Genomic DNA, 18,405 nt, shown 5'->3' on the forward strand with positions numbered 1-18,405 from the left:
TTTATTAACAAAGCCATAAGAGCTTAAGGACACTTGGTAACCAAAATGCCCTTCTGAATGCAATAACATTATCAATATAATGAGGAAATCTATTAACAGATCGGATGTAGAATGTACTAGGATTTCGTTCTCCTTATATACAGAAAAATAACATTTTGAAGGAAGAAAGAGAACGCCAGGCAAGTCCTGTCTTCTCAGCTTCCCAATTAGGCTGGTCCTTGGATTGCTGGTCCTGTTTAGGAAGACGATTGTAATCTAAAAGAAAAAAAGCCAAGGAGCAGAGGTTTATTCAAATGAAAACTAAATAAAAACCATAAGAAAGTAATAGCATGAACACATGTTGCTAAGTGTTTATGCTTATCCCTAGGGCAAAGGCAGTTTGCAGATCAAACTGTATGTTGTCACATTTGGAGGCACAACCACCTAGTAACAGCAAGTGCGTAGAAAAGCATTCACCTGGTGGTGGTTTTTAGATACTGGTAATTAGATAAACGGCGAGGCCCCTCTAATTGGGTGACCCTCAATAAACAAAGTGTCAATACCGGTTGAAGACATAGCACAAAGTCTATTTCTTTCATAGGGATAATATGGGAACACAGCTTCAGCCAGGTGGGGCAGCTTTTAATGCTTGGTGTGCTTTAGGTCTAACAAAAAGATCTATCCCCTAAGGCAGGCATGTCCAAAGTCCGGCCCGCGGGCCAATTGCGGCCCGCGTTCCGGACTGATACGGCCCCCAGGTGAGCCACGGGACTTGGCGTCATCAGCCGGCGCAGGGAGAAGGAAAGCGCGAGATTTGGGCTTTCCTTCTCCCTGCGCCGGCACACACAGCCACAGGGGCATCGGATGAAGAAATTGTGTAGGGGAGGGTTAGATTTCAACCCTCGTCTACAGTAACTTTAAACAGGGTTGAAATCTAACCCTCCCCCAGTAGCGTACCTAGCGGGGGGCGGTCCGCACCGGGTGCCGCTCATCAGAGGGGTGCCAACTTGCCGGCACCCGGCTCCCCTCCAGAGACGGACAGTAATGTGGAAAAGTGGATTGGTGTATGTGTGTGTGGATTGGTGTATGTGTGTGGATTGGTATGTGTGTGTGGATTGGTATGTGCGTGTGGATTGGTATGTGCGTGTGGATTGGTATGTGCGTGTGGATTGGTATGTGCGTGTGGATTGGTATGTGCGTGTGGATTGGTATGTGCGTGTGGATTGGTATATGCGTGTGGATTGGTAAATGTGTGAGAGTGATGGGTGTTATGCTGTACCATTTCCAATGTATTTTTCATTATATAATTATGCTCTAAAGTACATCATAACTCCCATCACTCTATACTGTTCCATACAGTGGCAGAGCTGGGAGACCGAGGCCTTGCACCCCCACCGCAGGACTCCTGAAAGGTAAGTGAACTTCAAAGAGGGAGAGGGTAGATAGTTAGGAGGGGTAGATAGGGAGAAGGGAGTGAGAAGGGGTAGATAGGGCAGAAGGGAGCGAGAAGGGGTAGATAAGGCAATCATACTCCTATCATGCCAAGTCTGCGAGTGCCTCCTGGAATCTGGGTATGCCTGGGCATGATAGGAATGTGATTGCTGTTAACAATTATATATATATATATATATATATATATATATATATATATATATATTGTTATTTAATTGTTTTGTCCTATTTTGGTGTGTTACTTTAAATAAAAGTGTTAGATTTTTTTATGGTGTGTGGGGGGGTCATATTCAGTTTCGGCCAGGTAGTTTTAAAGTGTGTGTGTGTGGGGGGGGTGCCACATACAGGATCCGCCCCGGGTTCCAAATACTCTAGGTACGCCCCTGCCCTCCCCTACACAATTTCTTCATCAGATGCCCTTGTGGCTGTGTGTGCCGGCGCAGGGAGAAGGAAAGCCCAAATCTTGCGATCTCGGACGTCGCTAGATTTGGGCTTTCCTTCTCCCTGCGCCGGCACACACAGCCACAAGGGCATCTGATGAAGAAATTGTAGGCAGTGGCGGAACTACCGGGGTCACGACTGCGACCGGGCCCTGGAGTTCTGCCAGTCAGTGGGGCCCAAGGGGTGCCGAGCGGTTGCTGAAAACGACCGCTCGGCACCTCTTGGGCCCCCCTGACTGACAGAAATCCAGGACTCCTCTGCTCGCCGTCGCTGCCACCGCCGCCTGCCTCTGCGCTGCCCAGAGTGCAGTGTTGGAAGCGTGAGGTGTTTGTCTCGAGTGCCGGCGCTTCACGCTGAGCGCCGGCATATGACGTCATATGCCGGCACTCAGCAGTGAAGCGCCGGCACCCGAGACAAACGCCTCACGCTCCCAACACAGGAGTTGACAGTAAGTGACCTACAAAGGGGAGTAGGGAGGGAGTGGGTAGATCGTGAGAAGGGGGGGTAGGGAGGGAGCGGGTAGATCGTGAGAAGGGGGGTAGGGAGGGAGAGGGTAGATCGTTAGAAGGGGGTAGGGAGGGAGAGGGTAGATCGTGAGAAGGGTAGGGAGGGAGAGGGGAAATTGTGAGAAGGGGGTAGGGAGGGAGACGGGTGATTGTGAGAAGGAGGGGTAGGGAGGAAGAGGGGAGATTGTGAGAAGGAGGGGTAGGGAGAAAGAGGGGAGATTGTGAGAAGGAGGGGTAGGGAGGAAGAGGGGAGATTGTGAGAAGGAGGGGTAGGGAGGAAGAGGGGAGATTGTGAGAAGGAGGGGTAGGGAGGAAGAGGGGAGATTGTGAGAAGGAGGGGTAGGGAGGAAGAGGGGAGATTGTGAGAAGGAGGGGTAGGGAGGAAGAGGGGAGATTGTGAGAAGGGGGTAGGGAGGGAGAGGGGAGATTGTGAGAAGGGGGGTAGGGAGGGAGAGGGGAGATTGTGAGAAGGGGGTAGGGAGGGGAGATAGTGAGAAAGGGATAGAAGTGGTATGCCGTTTTCAATAAACTTTGCATAAAATAGTTAATTTGCATTTAATTTTAATGGTTCAGAAAATGTCAGGCAAAATGGTCGGCCCTCGCACATGTTCACTTCATCAAATCTGGCACTCTTCGAAAAAAGTTTGGACATGCCTGCCCTAAGGATTACTGCACAATATCAGAATTCAGGTGTAAGAAAGGAAAAACACAAAAAAGAATATAAAACAATGATACTCCTTTTATTTCTATTAAAGGATACACCTTTAATCAAAATGATGTCTTGCTAATCAAATGATATCAGTAAGGCTTCCACAATAAATACATGAAAATATAAAGGGCACAAGGGACCAAATTGTGTAATATCAGTTTTCCTCAATGTCAATCTCCTCATGCCCGCTGTTTTGGTGTCACCCTTGACTCTGACCTGTCGTTCATCCCCCACATTCAGTCTGTATCTAAAAACTGCTGTCTCCATCTTAGAAGCATTGCCCGCATCCGTCCCTTCCTAACACAGCATGCCACTAAGGCTCTCGCCCATGGCCTTATTACCTCCAGCCTTGATTATTGTAACTCTGTTTTAGCTGGTCTCCCTCTTAACCGTCTCACCCCTCTATAATACACTATGAATTCTGCTGCCAGACTTATCTTCCTCTCCCATGGCTTCACTAACACCTCTCGCCTCTGTCAGTCTCTTCACTGGCTGCCTGTGCGCTTCAGGATTCATTTCAAAATCCTCACTCTTACTCAGGGGCGTACCAAGAGTATTTGGCACCCGGGGCGGATCCTGTATGTGGCACCCCCCCCCACACACACTTTAAAACTACCTGGCCGAAACTGAATATGACCCCCCCCACACACCATAAAAAGATCTAACACTTTTATTTAAAGTAAGTAACACACCAAAATAGGACAAAACAATTAAATTAGGGCTGCAACAACTAATCGATAAAATCGATAATAATCGATAATGAAATTCGTTGGCAACGAATTTCATTATCGATTAGTTGAATCGATTATTATCGATTATAAAATGAGGGTTTTTTCAGAGCTAACGCTCTGAAAAATCCCCCTCATTATATAATCCGTTTAGTCTGACTCACCGTCTCACAGCAGCAGCTCCTACTTACTCCCCCTCCCTGTAATCACTGTGACAACTGGCCCCGCCCCTTCCTTCTCCAGGCCAGAACCACATGGCTGTGACACTCATCTAACTGTAAGTATATATATATATATATATATATAATGTGTATGTGTGCATATATATATATGTGTATATATGTATATATATATATATATATATATATATATATATATATATATTTGGGCTACTGAAAGTTAGGGGAGGTGGGGGTTAATTTAGGGGAAGTTATGGTTAGTGGGGTGTTTAGGGTTAATTTAGGGGCAGTTATGGTTAATTGGGTGTTTAGGGTTAATTTAGGGGCAGTTATGTTAATAGGGTGTTTAGGGTTAATTTAGGAGCAGCTGTGGTTAATGGGGTGTTTGGGGTTAATTTGAGGCAGTTGTGGTTAATGGTGTGTTTGGGGTTAATTTAGGGGATGCTGTGGTTGATGGGGTCTTTAGGGTTAATTTAGGGCATGCTGTGGTTAAGGGGGTGTTAAGGGTTAATTTAGGGGCAGTTATGGTTAATGGGGAGTTTAGGGTTAATTTAGGGGAATCTAAATCCTGGGGGCAGTGAAGTGACATATCTGGGGGTATAAGGCATATACAGTATATAAGGCATATGTGGGGAGGGCAGTGTGGCATGTCTGGGGAGGACGGAGTGGTGTATCAGGGTGTATAAGGCATATCTGGGGGTAGAGTGGCATATCTGGGGGTAGAGAAGTGGCATGTCTGGGAGGCAGGGTGGCATGTCTGGGGAGGATGGAGTGGGGTATCAGGGGATATAAGGCGTATCAGGCACAGTGGCAGATGTGGGAGGCAGCGTGGAGTGGCAGATGTGGGAGGCAGCGTGGAGTGGCAGATGTGGGAGGCAGCGTGGCATATGTGGGAGGCATTGTGGAGTGGCATATGTGGGAGGCATTGTGGAGTGGCAGATGTGGGAGGCAGCATGGCGTGGCATATGTGGGGAGGGCAGGGTGGCATGTCTGGGGAGGATGGAGTGGTGTTTCAGGGGGTATAAGGCGTATCAGGCACAGTGGCATGTGGGGGGTAGAGTGGAGTGGCAGATGTGGGAGGTGGCGTGGCATATGTGGGAGGCAGCGTGGAGTGGCGTATGTGGGAGGCAGCGTGGAGTGGCAGATGTGGGAGGTAGCGTGGAGTGGCAGATGTGGGAGGCAGCGTGGAGTGGCATATGTGGGAGGCAGCGTGGAGTGGCAGATGTGGGAGGCAGCGTGGTGTGGTATATGTGGGAGGCAGCGTGGAGTGCTGTGGTAGGCAGCGTGGCATATGTGGGGGGGCAGCATGGCATGTCTGGGAGGCAGCGTAGCAAGCCTGGGCTCAAATGTGCATATATTGGGGGGCTGGTTGGGAAGTAAAGACAAGAAATGTATTATCAAAGTTATATTATTCTGCTGTTTGTATTTAACATCATTTGTTTAGTAAATTATTTTAAATAAATGAAAAATTTACATTCATTTTTTTTATCCGATTAATCGATTAATCGAAAAAATAATCGGCCAACTAATCGATTATTAAAATAATCGTTAGTTGCAGCCCTAAATTAAATAACAATATATATATATATAATTAACAGCAATCACATTCCTATCATGCCCAGGCATACCCAGATTCCAGAAGGCACTCGCAGACTTGGCATGATAGGAGTATGATTGCCCTATCTACCCCTTCTCGCTCCCTTCTGCCCTATCTACCCCTTCTCACTCCCTTCTCCCTATCTACCCCTCCTAACTATCTACCCTCTCCCTCTTTGAAGTTCACTTACCTTTCAGGAGTCCTGTGGTGGGGGTGCAAGGCCTCCTATAGAGTGATGGGAGTTATGATGTACTTTAGAGCATAATTATATAATGAAAAATACATTGGAAATGGTACAGCATAACACCCATCACTCTCACACACTTACCAATCCACACTTACCAATCCACACTTACCAATCTACACTCACCAATCCAAACGCATACCAATCCACACACACATGCCAATCCACACACATACCAATCCACACACATACCAATCCACACACATACCAATCCACTCACATATACTAATCCACACACATCAATCCACACACATACACCAATCCACACACATACACCAATCCACACACATACACCAATCCACACACATACACCAATCCACACACATACCAATCCACACACATACACCAATCCACTCTCACTGTTTGCTTTCCTACATTTCCTCTTTTCTCCTTACAGCTCCTTTTCCTGCTCTTCGCTCCTCTTCTTCAGTTTTTCTGTCTTCTTCCGAGGGCACGGGGTTCAGAGGGCACGGACAGCGGTGGGCGCGGCTTCAGTGTTGTGCGCCGGGATCTGACAACAAACCCCGGCGCACAACAGCTGTTGCCGCGCGGATCGTAAGGGAGCGGTATCGGAGGTCTTTAACAGACCTCCGGCTCCCTTGAGTGATTTTAAGCCGGGTTCAAGGGAGATCCTTGAACCGGCTTAAAATCACTCAAGGGAGCCGGTGGTCTGTTAAAGACCTCCGATACCGCTCCCTTGCGAACCTGCTCCTCCAGCGGCGGACATTACTGTCCGTCTCTGGAGGGGTGCCGGGTGCCGGCAAGTTGGCACCCCCCTGATGAGCGGCACCCGGTGCGGACCGCCCCCCCCCCGCTAGGTACGCTACTGCTCTTACTTTCAAAGCACCCCACAGCAGTTCCCCTACCTATATCTCTTCACTTATCTCTAAATACACTCCACACCAGTCTCTCCGCTCATCCAATGATCTCCTTCTATCCTCTCCTTTGATTTCTAGCTCTCATGCACGCTTACAAGATTTCTCAAGGGCTGCCCCTATCCTCTGGAATGTTCTTCCCCAGCCTATCCATCTTTCTCCATGCCTTTTATTCCTTCAAAAAAATTCCTAGACCTAGTTCTTTAAGGATGCTTACAACATTGCACATTAACGTCCTCTCATATTCCTTTAGCTCACCTTTCCTAGTCCCTCTCCTGCAATACTTTTCCTAGTGTGGCTGGTTCATCCCTAATGATGGCACTTTTACCTATTGTGTAAATACACCCTAAATCCCTCTAGATTGTAAAATTGTTTGAGCAGGGCCCTCCTCACCTGTTGTCTCTGTAAGTCAAATTGTTATGTTACATACTACTTGTTTTGTCCAGTCCACCCATTGTACAGCACTACAGAATTTGATGGTGCTATATAAAACAATAAATAATAATAATAATAAATGATATTTAATATAATCCACAGTAAAAATTGCAGTTAAAATGACATTTTATAAAAGCTATAAAAAGTAAATAGAACTCACAAATACCATTTATTCAACTGGGTTCTCCCTCCTACAAACTCTGTTATAACTCCACCATGTAGAAAAAGGATTGAACAGGAGAGAAGGTGATCCTATTGCTGTAACTGTCATAGAGAATGAGATAAACAAGATAGCCCTGCACGTTTCATCTTAACTGTGGATTATAATAAACATCATATATTACACTATTTTTGTCCCTTGTTTCTTTTATATTGTCATGTATTTAACATATGGCGTGACTGTAGACTGTAGAACTATGAAACATTTTACAAGGAAGTGTGTTCCTAGTAGTAAAACACGTTCCTCTTTTGTTAATCATGTGTGCATTTAGATAACTTGTACAGCATCATAAGCACATGGTTACTTCCTGGATCTTATAACCCATAGCAGAAGATCCCTGGAAACAGAAAGGAAAGTGAACCTGTCCAACTGGGACACTGCGAAAGACTAGTGCCTTAACTTCCATAGGGCAACTGCCCCAGGAGCTGCAAGATGGGGGGGGGGGTGGCGTTTGAACTGCCACTGATGCTTCTGATGGTCCTGTTTTTGGACCAAGATCCCTAGTTACGGCTCTGTATAGAAAAGAAAGCATTGTCATTTATTGTTTTATTTTGATTTGGATATCAGGAGCAAGCTTTTTTCTATTTCTACACTGCTTTTGTTTATGTGCCTTTTCCAAACACTGTGTTAATTGTGTTAACTGTACAACATTCAACTCACAGAATAAACAGTATTATTAAGAATAAAACCAAGTCCTTAGTATTTAAAATCTTGATTGCTTAAATAGCCCCACGGACTAGAATTGAGAATAGAGTTGCTTATCTGAAAAACAGATCTTCTTTGGTTCATGAGTATGTACTTTGGTTCAGTACAGACACCATTCTGTTATTGCAGGTAATTGAGACAGAAACTTGCACTTCTTGTTGAAAATGATGCTGAAACCAACATGTTAACCAAAGCTTAGGTTTTCTGGAGTAAGACACCTGAAATACCAGATCCTTAGTTTAATTTATTGCAGCGGGAACAGAGCAAGCATCAACATCATTTGTGAAGTACAGCTGTGACACTTTTAAATTGGTCCTAAAGGAGCATATTCACAGTAAATCCTGGAATGACATAAAATAATGATGTGTTGAAAACATAATCAATCATTAAGTCACACATCATATGCAAATATATGGTATAGCTGCCAAGATTTTTTTTTACATTTTTTTCTAGCTCATTTTCTTTTCTCACAGCTATATGATTGTGAGGAATATCTATGTGGGTTTATCCAACTTTTGTCATTCTAATTGCTTGACTCCTGCTTTATATTTTTATAATCTAACAAAGCAAATTAGAAAAAGAAGTTAAAATAAAGCTATTTAAAGCCTAGCCCTCAGACAATATATATTATTTTACTGTAAATACGTACCATTAAATGTATATAACTGTAAGCAAAATTAAGAAAACATCTTACAAGCTGGATGAACAAAATATAAAATGTGAAAACTACATTCCTGAATCCCAAGGTACATAAATATAATTGGTAATTGATCAAAATAGCATACAACTAACTAAGGTGATTATCAGAAATACAGACTGATAAAGTCACCAGCCAGGAAGAATTATCTTAGAATAATCAAGCATTGAATGATAGACTTACTAAATTTTCTATTACCATAAAAAAGATAAAAATAACAGTATACTGGCGGTCTCAAACTGAACAACTAATAACCAGATCCTTTTGATAAGTGTTGAGTTCAGCTAGTGTTTCTACTTTAGATTCTTTTGTGTCTTTTTTAAAAAGGGCTCAGACACTTACACAAAATCCCGTTAAAGAGGTTAAAGAAAACCAAAAGGCAAAAGAGGAGGAGGAGAAGGAGGAGCCAGAACAATAACCAGATGTGAGTGAAAGAACAAACAATACTTATATTTGCTTGATTATGCATGATATGCCTTTTAACCCCCTATATGCCAGAGTGGCAAATAAAAGGAAATAAAAACAATTTCTTTCTCAATCATAGCTTTTATTAAATATGAAAAAAATAGTTTACATGAATTAATAGTTACTAGTAAAACTTTTTTCCTATAGGGTCGTCTTATATTCAGGCTTTTTATTTTTTTCCTAAATTAATATTCAGATTTAGGGGGGTCGTTTTATAATCAGGGTCGTCTTATAATCGATCAAATACAGTATAACTTATGTTCCACTCCTATAACCAAATTATAAAGCTTTGGCTCTTAGTATAGGTTTGTTATTTTTTTTTTTTTGACTGCAGAGTTTTTTGAATTTGTTATTGATTTATATACATTTGAATGACAATTTAAAGTCAAGCAACTATGACAATATGACAATAATCCACTAATTTCTTCTTGATCATATTTTCGTTTTGAGAACATATTTTACCAACAAATTCAAGGGACAGCTATGGGGCAATGTGGCCCATCCAGGCCATCGGGCACACTGGGCATTTTCCCGGTGGGCCAGGCAGCTCCAGGCCCCTACCTTAAAATAGGCTCAGTCAGTACTGGACTGACTGGGCCTATGCGGCCGCATTAACGCAGGACATAAGGGGCACCTTTTTTTGTTTACTTTATTTAACATCCTTCATGTTAAATAAAGTTTGTTTAACTTTATTTAACATGGAGGATGTTAAATAAAGTTAACAAAAAAAAAACCCCGATGTTTTAATTTAAGCCCTGTGCGGCCGCGCACCCCTAAGGCCGGCCCTGGTGGGGGCCGTCCGGCCCCCTAGAGTGGCGGACCCGGTCGCGGTTGCTGCATACTCCGGCAACAAGATAAGTAGGGTAAGGGAGGGGGTGCAGTGAGAAGGGGCGGAGGGGGGAGAGGGGTTAGATAGAAAGGGGTAGAGGGGATAGATAGTGAGAGGGGGTACATATTGAGAAATGGGGAAGGGGGTACATAGTTAGAAGGGGCAGATAAGAAGGGGATGGGGAGGGGGGGTAGTGTGAATGCTTACAAGAATGAATGAGTAAGTGTGTGGATGAATTGTGTGAATGCGTATGAGAATTAATGAATTCATGTGTGGATGAATTGCTTGAATGATTTGTGAGACTGCATTAATGAGTATGTGTTAATGATTTGTGTGAATGAGTGAGTAAGTGTTTGTGTCTATCATGAATGTTTAAGTGATTTGGGGAAATGCAAAGATGGTACATGAAGGGTGGGCTTTAACAATAAATAAATAAATAAAAATGGGCTGCTCAGTCTGTAATGCCCGAGCCTATTTTTTGTCCCAGTTCGGGCCTGGGCCCGTCAGATATAGATTAAAATTTGGAGGCACACAGGTAACTTTTTTCCGCAATCACTAGCTTATACTCTATATATTCTGTTATTCTAGATGCGCTAATGATACCTTTTTCATTTTCAATGATACCTACATTGATATCCTTCATGGATGGATTAAATACCATTAAGTTGGTGTTCATTTAATGTTTAATTTTTGGACATTAACAATTACTTAACAGAAGGTAAAATAAAAACCCCACTTAATACAAAATACGCCGATACAAATATTATATACATCCATAAACATTTCCATGCCCCTTCAATAATTGAGGGGAAAGGATGAATAGTTTATACAGAATGTTATTGTGATGGTATGAAATCCATAAGAGAAGAATAGAAAAAAGAGGAATTAGGGTTTGTTACCATATATACCACAGCAGGTATTTTTTCTTTAATCAAAAAGTATTGATTTATACTACAGAATGATAATGTAACCCTTTTTCCTTTCCCTTGGAAAATAGGGTCAGGATCAGCAACAATCCCTGTTGCTTCTTGGCGCTGATATGGCTCCTGAGCCTCCGCAATGAGTGAGGGAGATTGGGACATATTTGAATTCTGCATTCAGTGCCTCCACTCAGTGATTTATTTAGATACAGGAAATCCACTCACTGAGAAGTGGCCCTGCAACAGTACTAATAAGTACACAAAAACTGATAAACAAATTAAACCTATTTTACTGTAATATAGGGGAACAGATGCATACAATAACAGTGCTGACAGGAAATAAAGATTTGTCCTGAGAGTGGCAGTTCACAGTAACTGTGTGTTCAACCCAGTGCCGAAATACACATATATATATATATACTGTAAAAATACAGAAACCCAATAGCCCACCCAAAGCTGGATAATTGCCCACCCAGGAGCTCCAGTAAATGGTGTTGGTGCACGTTGGGGCCCTGGTAGATATACAGCAATATCCTTTGTGTAATGAGGATGTTACTTCCCTGGTCTGATGTCCTCAGATGAAGCCTGGATACAGTCCTTGCTAACTGCAGGAAGGCTTGAGAGCAGATTCTCTGTAGAGATGAATTTGCTGGAAGACCTTAAGCTGCAGCTCTGGTTTGTATCAAACAACCTCTTGGCAAAACAGATCAGGATTTAGTCCTGCACTTGCTAGTTAGTCACTTGGTCTTGCTGGATGGGGAATAGGCCTTAACTCATCCTAAAATGGCATCTCTTCTTCCCTGTCAGGTTCTGCCACACCTCCTTCTGGATAGTTCTCAGAGGCTAGAGCCACACCCACACAAAGTGAAGTATAGTGTCCTCAGAAGTCCAAATATTGTAAATAGCATTTACATATTATAAAGGAAAAAAAACAATTAAAATAATGGACTAAATTAACATTTGACTTTTCATAGGGACAGGAATCTTAAGGACCTCATAGTTCAGTCTGATAATCCCTATTATTAGTAATGGCCTGAATTAAGAATTACAGAAAGGCCAGCATGACAGGGTTGTCAATCATATAACCCCATCCTCTGTCATGTCATTTGGTACCCATTCAGGGCTCACCATGGGATGAGCACTAGGATCTATGGGGAGGGGCCATGTCTATATAAAGGCATGCCCTGGCAGTGCCACTTCCTCTTTGAAAGAAAATATTATTCCCACCCTCCCTATCAAATTTCTACTATGTGGCAGGGGTACCCGATGTCTGACACTAGAGCTGGGGGTTGGTTGGCTTGGGTATGGCCAACCCAGGTAGCAGTAGCTTTCGGAGCTAGCTGCACGGGCTCCCCATGGCTCATCCCTGGGAGAGTGAAGTCAGGCTACTGTGCATTTCATAGACGCCAGTAGCTTTCAGTATGGTTTACGCCTGCGAAAGAGCCTCGGGGCCCTCGATCCTAGATGGACTAGGATCTGGTTATGGTCACGCTACCACTTTATGTTCTATGTAATGTTTACATAGTCGTTACATAAGATTGAGTGTCATGTTAACCTGTCATTGGTTGCAGCATATCTAGCTGCTATGGTTATGTTGCAGTAATTTTCAAATAAAACCTGCGACCTTTTACAGCCAATCGTTGGTGTGTGTATTTTATTGGGATATATGGGGGAGGTATTATTTGTCATACCATTGTCAAGAAACAACTACATTTTTTACATCCCACAGTGGGATGGTTTAGATTCTTCAATTATGCAACCTGCAATAGCTGGATTGTGGGCATCTAATTTAACATTCACTCATCAAAGGCCATATTACATGTCAAATGACACACGTGGTGTACTTCACAAAATGTCCTGTGGCTCGATGTACATGGGCAGAACTACACAGAAATGGATGGATAGCTTTAATAAACATACACTTTATGACCAAAAGTATGCACACACCCTCCTAATTAATAAGTTTAGGTGTTTCAGCCACAATCATTGCTAACAGGTGCATAAAAATCAGGCACATATGCATCTGTCGTAGGATGCCACTTGTGCCACAAGTCATTTCATGACATTTTTGCTCTACTAGATCTGCCTCTTTGGTACCATTCATGAGAATGGCTGTTTTAACATTTCTATGGTACTCATGTTTATCTGTAATTTTCTTCTCTCATTTCGTGTACCCACAAAACAAATACTGTTTTTTTTTAGAACAAAACAAGTAAGAAAACAAGACAAGAAGGGCTTTCTTTAGATATCATTTTTTGATTGTATCATCTACTATACTACTAATACTAAAAAAATATATATAAAATATGGTGAAAATTTAAAAAGCACATTTTCTTACTTTGATTGAAAAATATTTTACTCATCTACAAAAGCAAATAAAAAAACCTGCTAAATTGTCTTTAGGTTAGAAATACCCAACTTTATATATATATATATATATATATATATATATATATTTTTATATATATATATTTTATAGGGGAAAGTACAAATAGCATATTGCTATTTCAAAACAGTTTTTTTTTTTTTTCAAAACTGGTCATTTTGCCCTTATGTGTCATTTGGGACATCTTAGAAGCCAGTCAGTTCAATATGTGTTCAGAAACATCTCCTTAGTACAATGATACCCCCCCTCCCCCATGTATGGCTCTGTTGGGTTGTTTGGGGACTAAACGTAGACATTTGGGAGGTGTGTATTTTTCAAATTGGAATTTTGGCAATTCTCCGTTTATTGAAAATATGCATAATGACAAGATACATGCAAATATGTGACAATGGTTTAAAATATGCATAATAAACAAGACATTTGTAGTTTTGGGAAACTTCCCATGGTATAACAAAATCTTGAAACAGGAAAAAATGACAAGGTTCAAATATCAACACACCAGAGTCAATACAGCACCATCTCAAGTCATGATACAGTGTAATACAGTATGTATGGAGAATATTATTCACAGTATTATAATGTAACAATGTTGGAACTGAAAACAAAAATAACTAAGTGAGAAGAACAAAAATAATATCGAAATGCTCCAAGATGTTGCCAGTACCCCATATCCCTAAAGATGGTGTTGTCGCTATTACGCTGGACTCTAAGGGAGGTCTTCACCACAGAAGTTCTTCTGCCCAAACTACTGCTGCTGAGAGGGGTGTTCCCGGCAACAGCTGTCCAGGACTTACATGATCCCAACAGTGGACAACCTCCCGCCAGCTGGAGATAGGCTCTGAGCAGAAACAGCAAGGCGCAGCACGTAACAGGAACACAATGCAGGAAGTCAGACGAGCCAGGGGTCAGATTCACTGATTCAGGGGTCAGATTCAGTACCCCAGACGACCCGGATCAATAAACCGAAGTCACAGGCGAAGGTACCAAATCGTAGAGCAAAAGGAGTGTCAGGCAAGCCAAAAGGTCAAAACACGATAAGGGGTAGCAAGAGCAGAATTTCACAAACAGTAAAGACCACAACAGGGTCCCTGTGAGAGGCACAACCGGCTTTTTAAATCTGGCGCCATATCACAAGCCCCTCCCCGACAACAACCAAAACCACGCCCCCCGGCCGTCCATCAATTCCCCAGCAGCACGCAACATGCCCGAGAGGCAGACCTACGACCGGAGGACAGGTAAGAACTTAAGCTGCGGGAACTGCTGTTCCGAGCTGGTTCTCCCCTTCCTGGAACAACGATCCGGGGAGCGGACCGATTCCCCAGATCGTCGTGTACCTCGGGCGGAGGGTTGTCCGCCGCCCAGGGAGATGGTTTCCCGGGACCTGCGGCCAACCCTCCTCCCGGTAATACCACATGTGCCGCGGGCGGAGGACCGCCCGTCGTCCCGAACGGCCGGCATTCTTGAACCACAGCCGGTCCTCCTCCCGGCGGCATCAGGAGCCGGAGGAGTGACAGGTGTAGTGTGTGTGAGTTGTTTGGATCATGTCATTGAACGCCAAAGGAATTCATCATATGTATCTAAGATGAGGTGGATGCCTGGTGTTGTAGAAAGCAAAGATCAAGGAGTCGAGTAGAGGACACGAAAGTTGTCCGGGGTAACCATTTAAGACCATTCCTGTATTTTCGACCATTAGCTGTGGCCACTAAATCTTCCATTTGCCAAATGAAATGTATTCAAGAATTAATAAGAGGGGGGCCTGGGGTTTTCCAAAACCTATGAATTATAGCATAGCAGCATGTATCAAGTGTACTTTCAAGGAATGTTTATAGGTACCAAAAGAAGAGTGTGTATAGTGTGTATAGTGTAGCAACAGTGCCTCTAATTACCTCAATCACCACCCCCCAGAAAGATTAAATGTCCCACGAGTGAACATAGGTGCCCTCTTCTAATCCACACCTCCAACATAAGGGAGAGACCTGGGGGAGATGGTGATGGATTTCTGCTGGGACTTTATACCAACATGAAAGTAATTGAAAGGAACACTCCTGGATTTTGCTGAATATTACCCCTTTGTGGGTAACTCGTAACAACTTAACCCAGTCTGACTTTCCAGGAAATGGAAAATGAAGATCTCTCTCCGTTAAACTTTAAAAAAAAGGGTTTCGTGTTTCCATGTTCGTTAAGCAGTAATGCGAGGTGCGAGGGTTCAGAGCTCATAGTACATAGTTGTTGAAAACCAGATAAAGCTCTTGTGAGTTGAGGATTTGGCAAGTGGGTGATATAGGAAAACAGTCTGGAAGGGAGGAGGATCCTGTTGAACCAGGTCTCCAATAGGTCTAAAGCCCTCATCTCGAGTCACCTGACAAATTTCTCAAATGTGTAGGTGTAAGTACTCTCATGAGTCCACTATGAATGTGTGGATTAAGTTCTGGATTGTGTGTAAGGGGGAAAAGCAGAGAGGGTATGGAGGTAAGACATTGTTTTGAAGCAACCCTTTTAAGGACCTTCAATGTTGCCGATATTGTGGGATGGGTGTTTAGTGTAAGTCCTATTACTTATGGGGCTATTTTCGAGGGGTGTGCTAGGTCCCTTGTGCTAGGTTCTAGTGAAGGGTTATGTTAATGCTACAGACATTTTAGACAACTGTATGCTTCCAACTTGGCAGCACCAGTTTGGGAAAGGCCCTTTCCTATTCCAGCATGACTGAGCCTTTATACACAAAGACATGGTGTGAAGAGTTTGGTGTGGAGGAACTTCACTGCATAGAGCCTTCACCTTAATCCCATTAAACACCTTTGGGATTAATTACTATGCCAATTGCAAGCCAGGACTTCACATCCAACATCAGTGTCTTTGCAACTTCCTACAGAAATACTCCAAAAGCTTGTGGGAAGCCATCTCAGAAGGGTGGAGGCTGTTGTAGCAACAGAGTGGGGGGACTCCATATTTATGACAATGGTTTTGGAATGGAATGTCCAACAAGCTCAGGTGTGATGGTCAGGTGTACATATACCCGTGGTCATATAGTATAGGTCTAGGATCTGTATTGGAGAAGATACCACAGTTTTAATTTGACATTTTAAAGAATGTTACCGCAATGTAGCAGCCCTTAACCTTACAGGCAGCCAACATGTTTAGGTTAAACACAATGGTATATCAAGATACTATACTCTTTAGAAAAGAGGCACAGTAGATGCATCAGTTAAACACATCTAATGAGGACTATAATTGATCACTCTTTCTGAATGAACATAGATGTGTTTTGTCATGATATTTGTTCTATTCCTATAATTTCTAGTTTTGGAACTCTCTCTCTCAGAATTCTCATTGCATTGTCCCGGAATGAACCTACTCAATGGTACTGCAAAATATCATTTTGATCTTTGCTGGACTTTACTTTGTTGCTTCCCATGCTTTTTCTCCACTCATGGAGTGGCATGATTGAGTTACAGCATCTGCTTGAACAAGGTCTAAAACTTTTGCATCTGCTGTAATATTTTGCCTCTTTGTTAACGATAAAGGCTATATTCTAAGGCTGAAACAAACTTTGGAGGTTGTTAATACCCATTGACATCAAACATATGTAAGATTTCTGTTAGTACCCCAAGCTCCAGAACTGTGCTGAGCTGAGCCTGTAATGCATATTCATAAGGGTCAGACAACAGGAAGTGCAGGGATCCCCCAGAAAGTGAGAGTGATTCAGAGAGCTAGATGGCACAGTGAAGCAGCTAAAGAGTTTTAGCTTATAACTATAATAAATATGTTAATTTAAACTGTATCATTCAGTACAACTAACAGGTGAACAACACATGGTACCAGGAGTGGATATAACTCCGGTTGTAATAGCAACAACTACATAAAGAAGAATGGATCTGCAAAAAGAGCAGAAATTAGTCTGACGCCTCATGGTCAGCTAAACTCCCAGTTATCCAGTAAGAACATATAGTCTGAAGCCACCTACTGAAATCAGGTTTGTGGTTAATCTGCAGGAAATGTGAAAATCATTCAAGCACAGATTTAGCCTGTATACCAAAAAAATATATATAAAACACCAGAGTCAATACAAAAAATATATATAAAACACCAGAGTCAATACAGCACCATCTCAAGTCATGATACAGTGTAATACAGTATGTATGGAGAATATTATTCACAGTATTATAATGTAACAATGTTGGAACTGAAAACAAAAATAACTAAGTGAGAAGAACAAAAATAATATCGAAATGCTCCAAGATGTTGCCAGTACCCCATATCCCTAAAGATGGTGTTGTCGCTATATATAAAACACCAGAGTCAATACAGCACCATCTCAAGTCATGATACAGTGTAAAACAAACACTAGCACTTTGCCAATTGACTAGAAAGTAGCATTGCTTTTAACTGTTGCAGAAGCTTTGGACATATACAGTATAACAATTATCTGAAACTGATGGCGAGAACTATGAGGTGGTTATAGAAAAGATGTGCTGCATTTTGCACACCAAAAAAAAATGAGACATATGGTTGTTTTGTGTTTCACTCCAGGGTGCAGTTACCACATGAGACTGTGGAGGAGTTTGTCAATGACCTCAGATTAAAAAGCAAGTCTTGTAACTATGGTCCTCTGCATGAATGTTTAATCAGAGACAGGCTGCAACAGCAATAACACATGACAGAGCTACTAAGGCCTTGTGATTTGAATCTGCAAATCTGAAAAGGCTATATCTATTTGTCAGCCTACATAGCTGTATTGTACAAGTAAGATAGTCAGGAAGCAAATGATGTAAGAACACACAGACCTGCATGTTCAAGAGGACAGTCCATTCCACATCTGCCAGAGGAGACATAAGAATAAAGTGGATATACAAAATGCAAAGCACATGAGACATGGCATGTAGGAAATGTGGAAAAATACATGAGTTTGTCAAATGTCCAGCATATGGACATAAATGTAGAATTTGCTAAACAAATGTAGAATGTGCTCTATCTTTTTGCGGACATGGTCAAACAAGTACCTATGCCAGCTAAAGAATGCAGAGGTGGAAGCACACGATGC

This window comes from Spea bombifrons, chromosome 4 (genome assembly GCF_027358695.1).
Source record: "Spea bombifrons isolate aSpeBom1 chromosome 4, aSpeBom1.2.pri, whole genome shotgun sequence".
In the NCBI taxonomy this organism is placed as follows: domain Eukaryota; kingdom Metazoa; phylum Chordata; class Amphibia; order Anura; family Pelobatidae; genus Spea; species Spea bombifrons.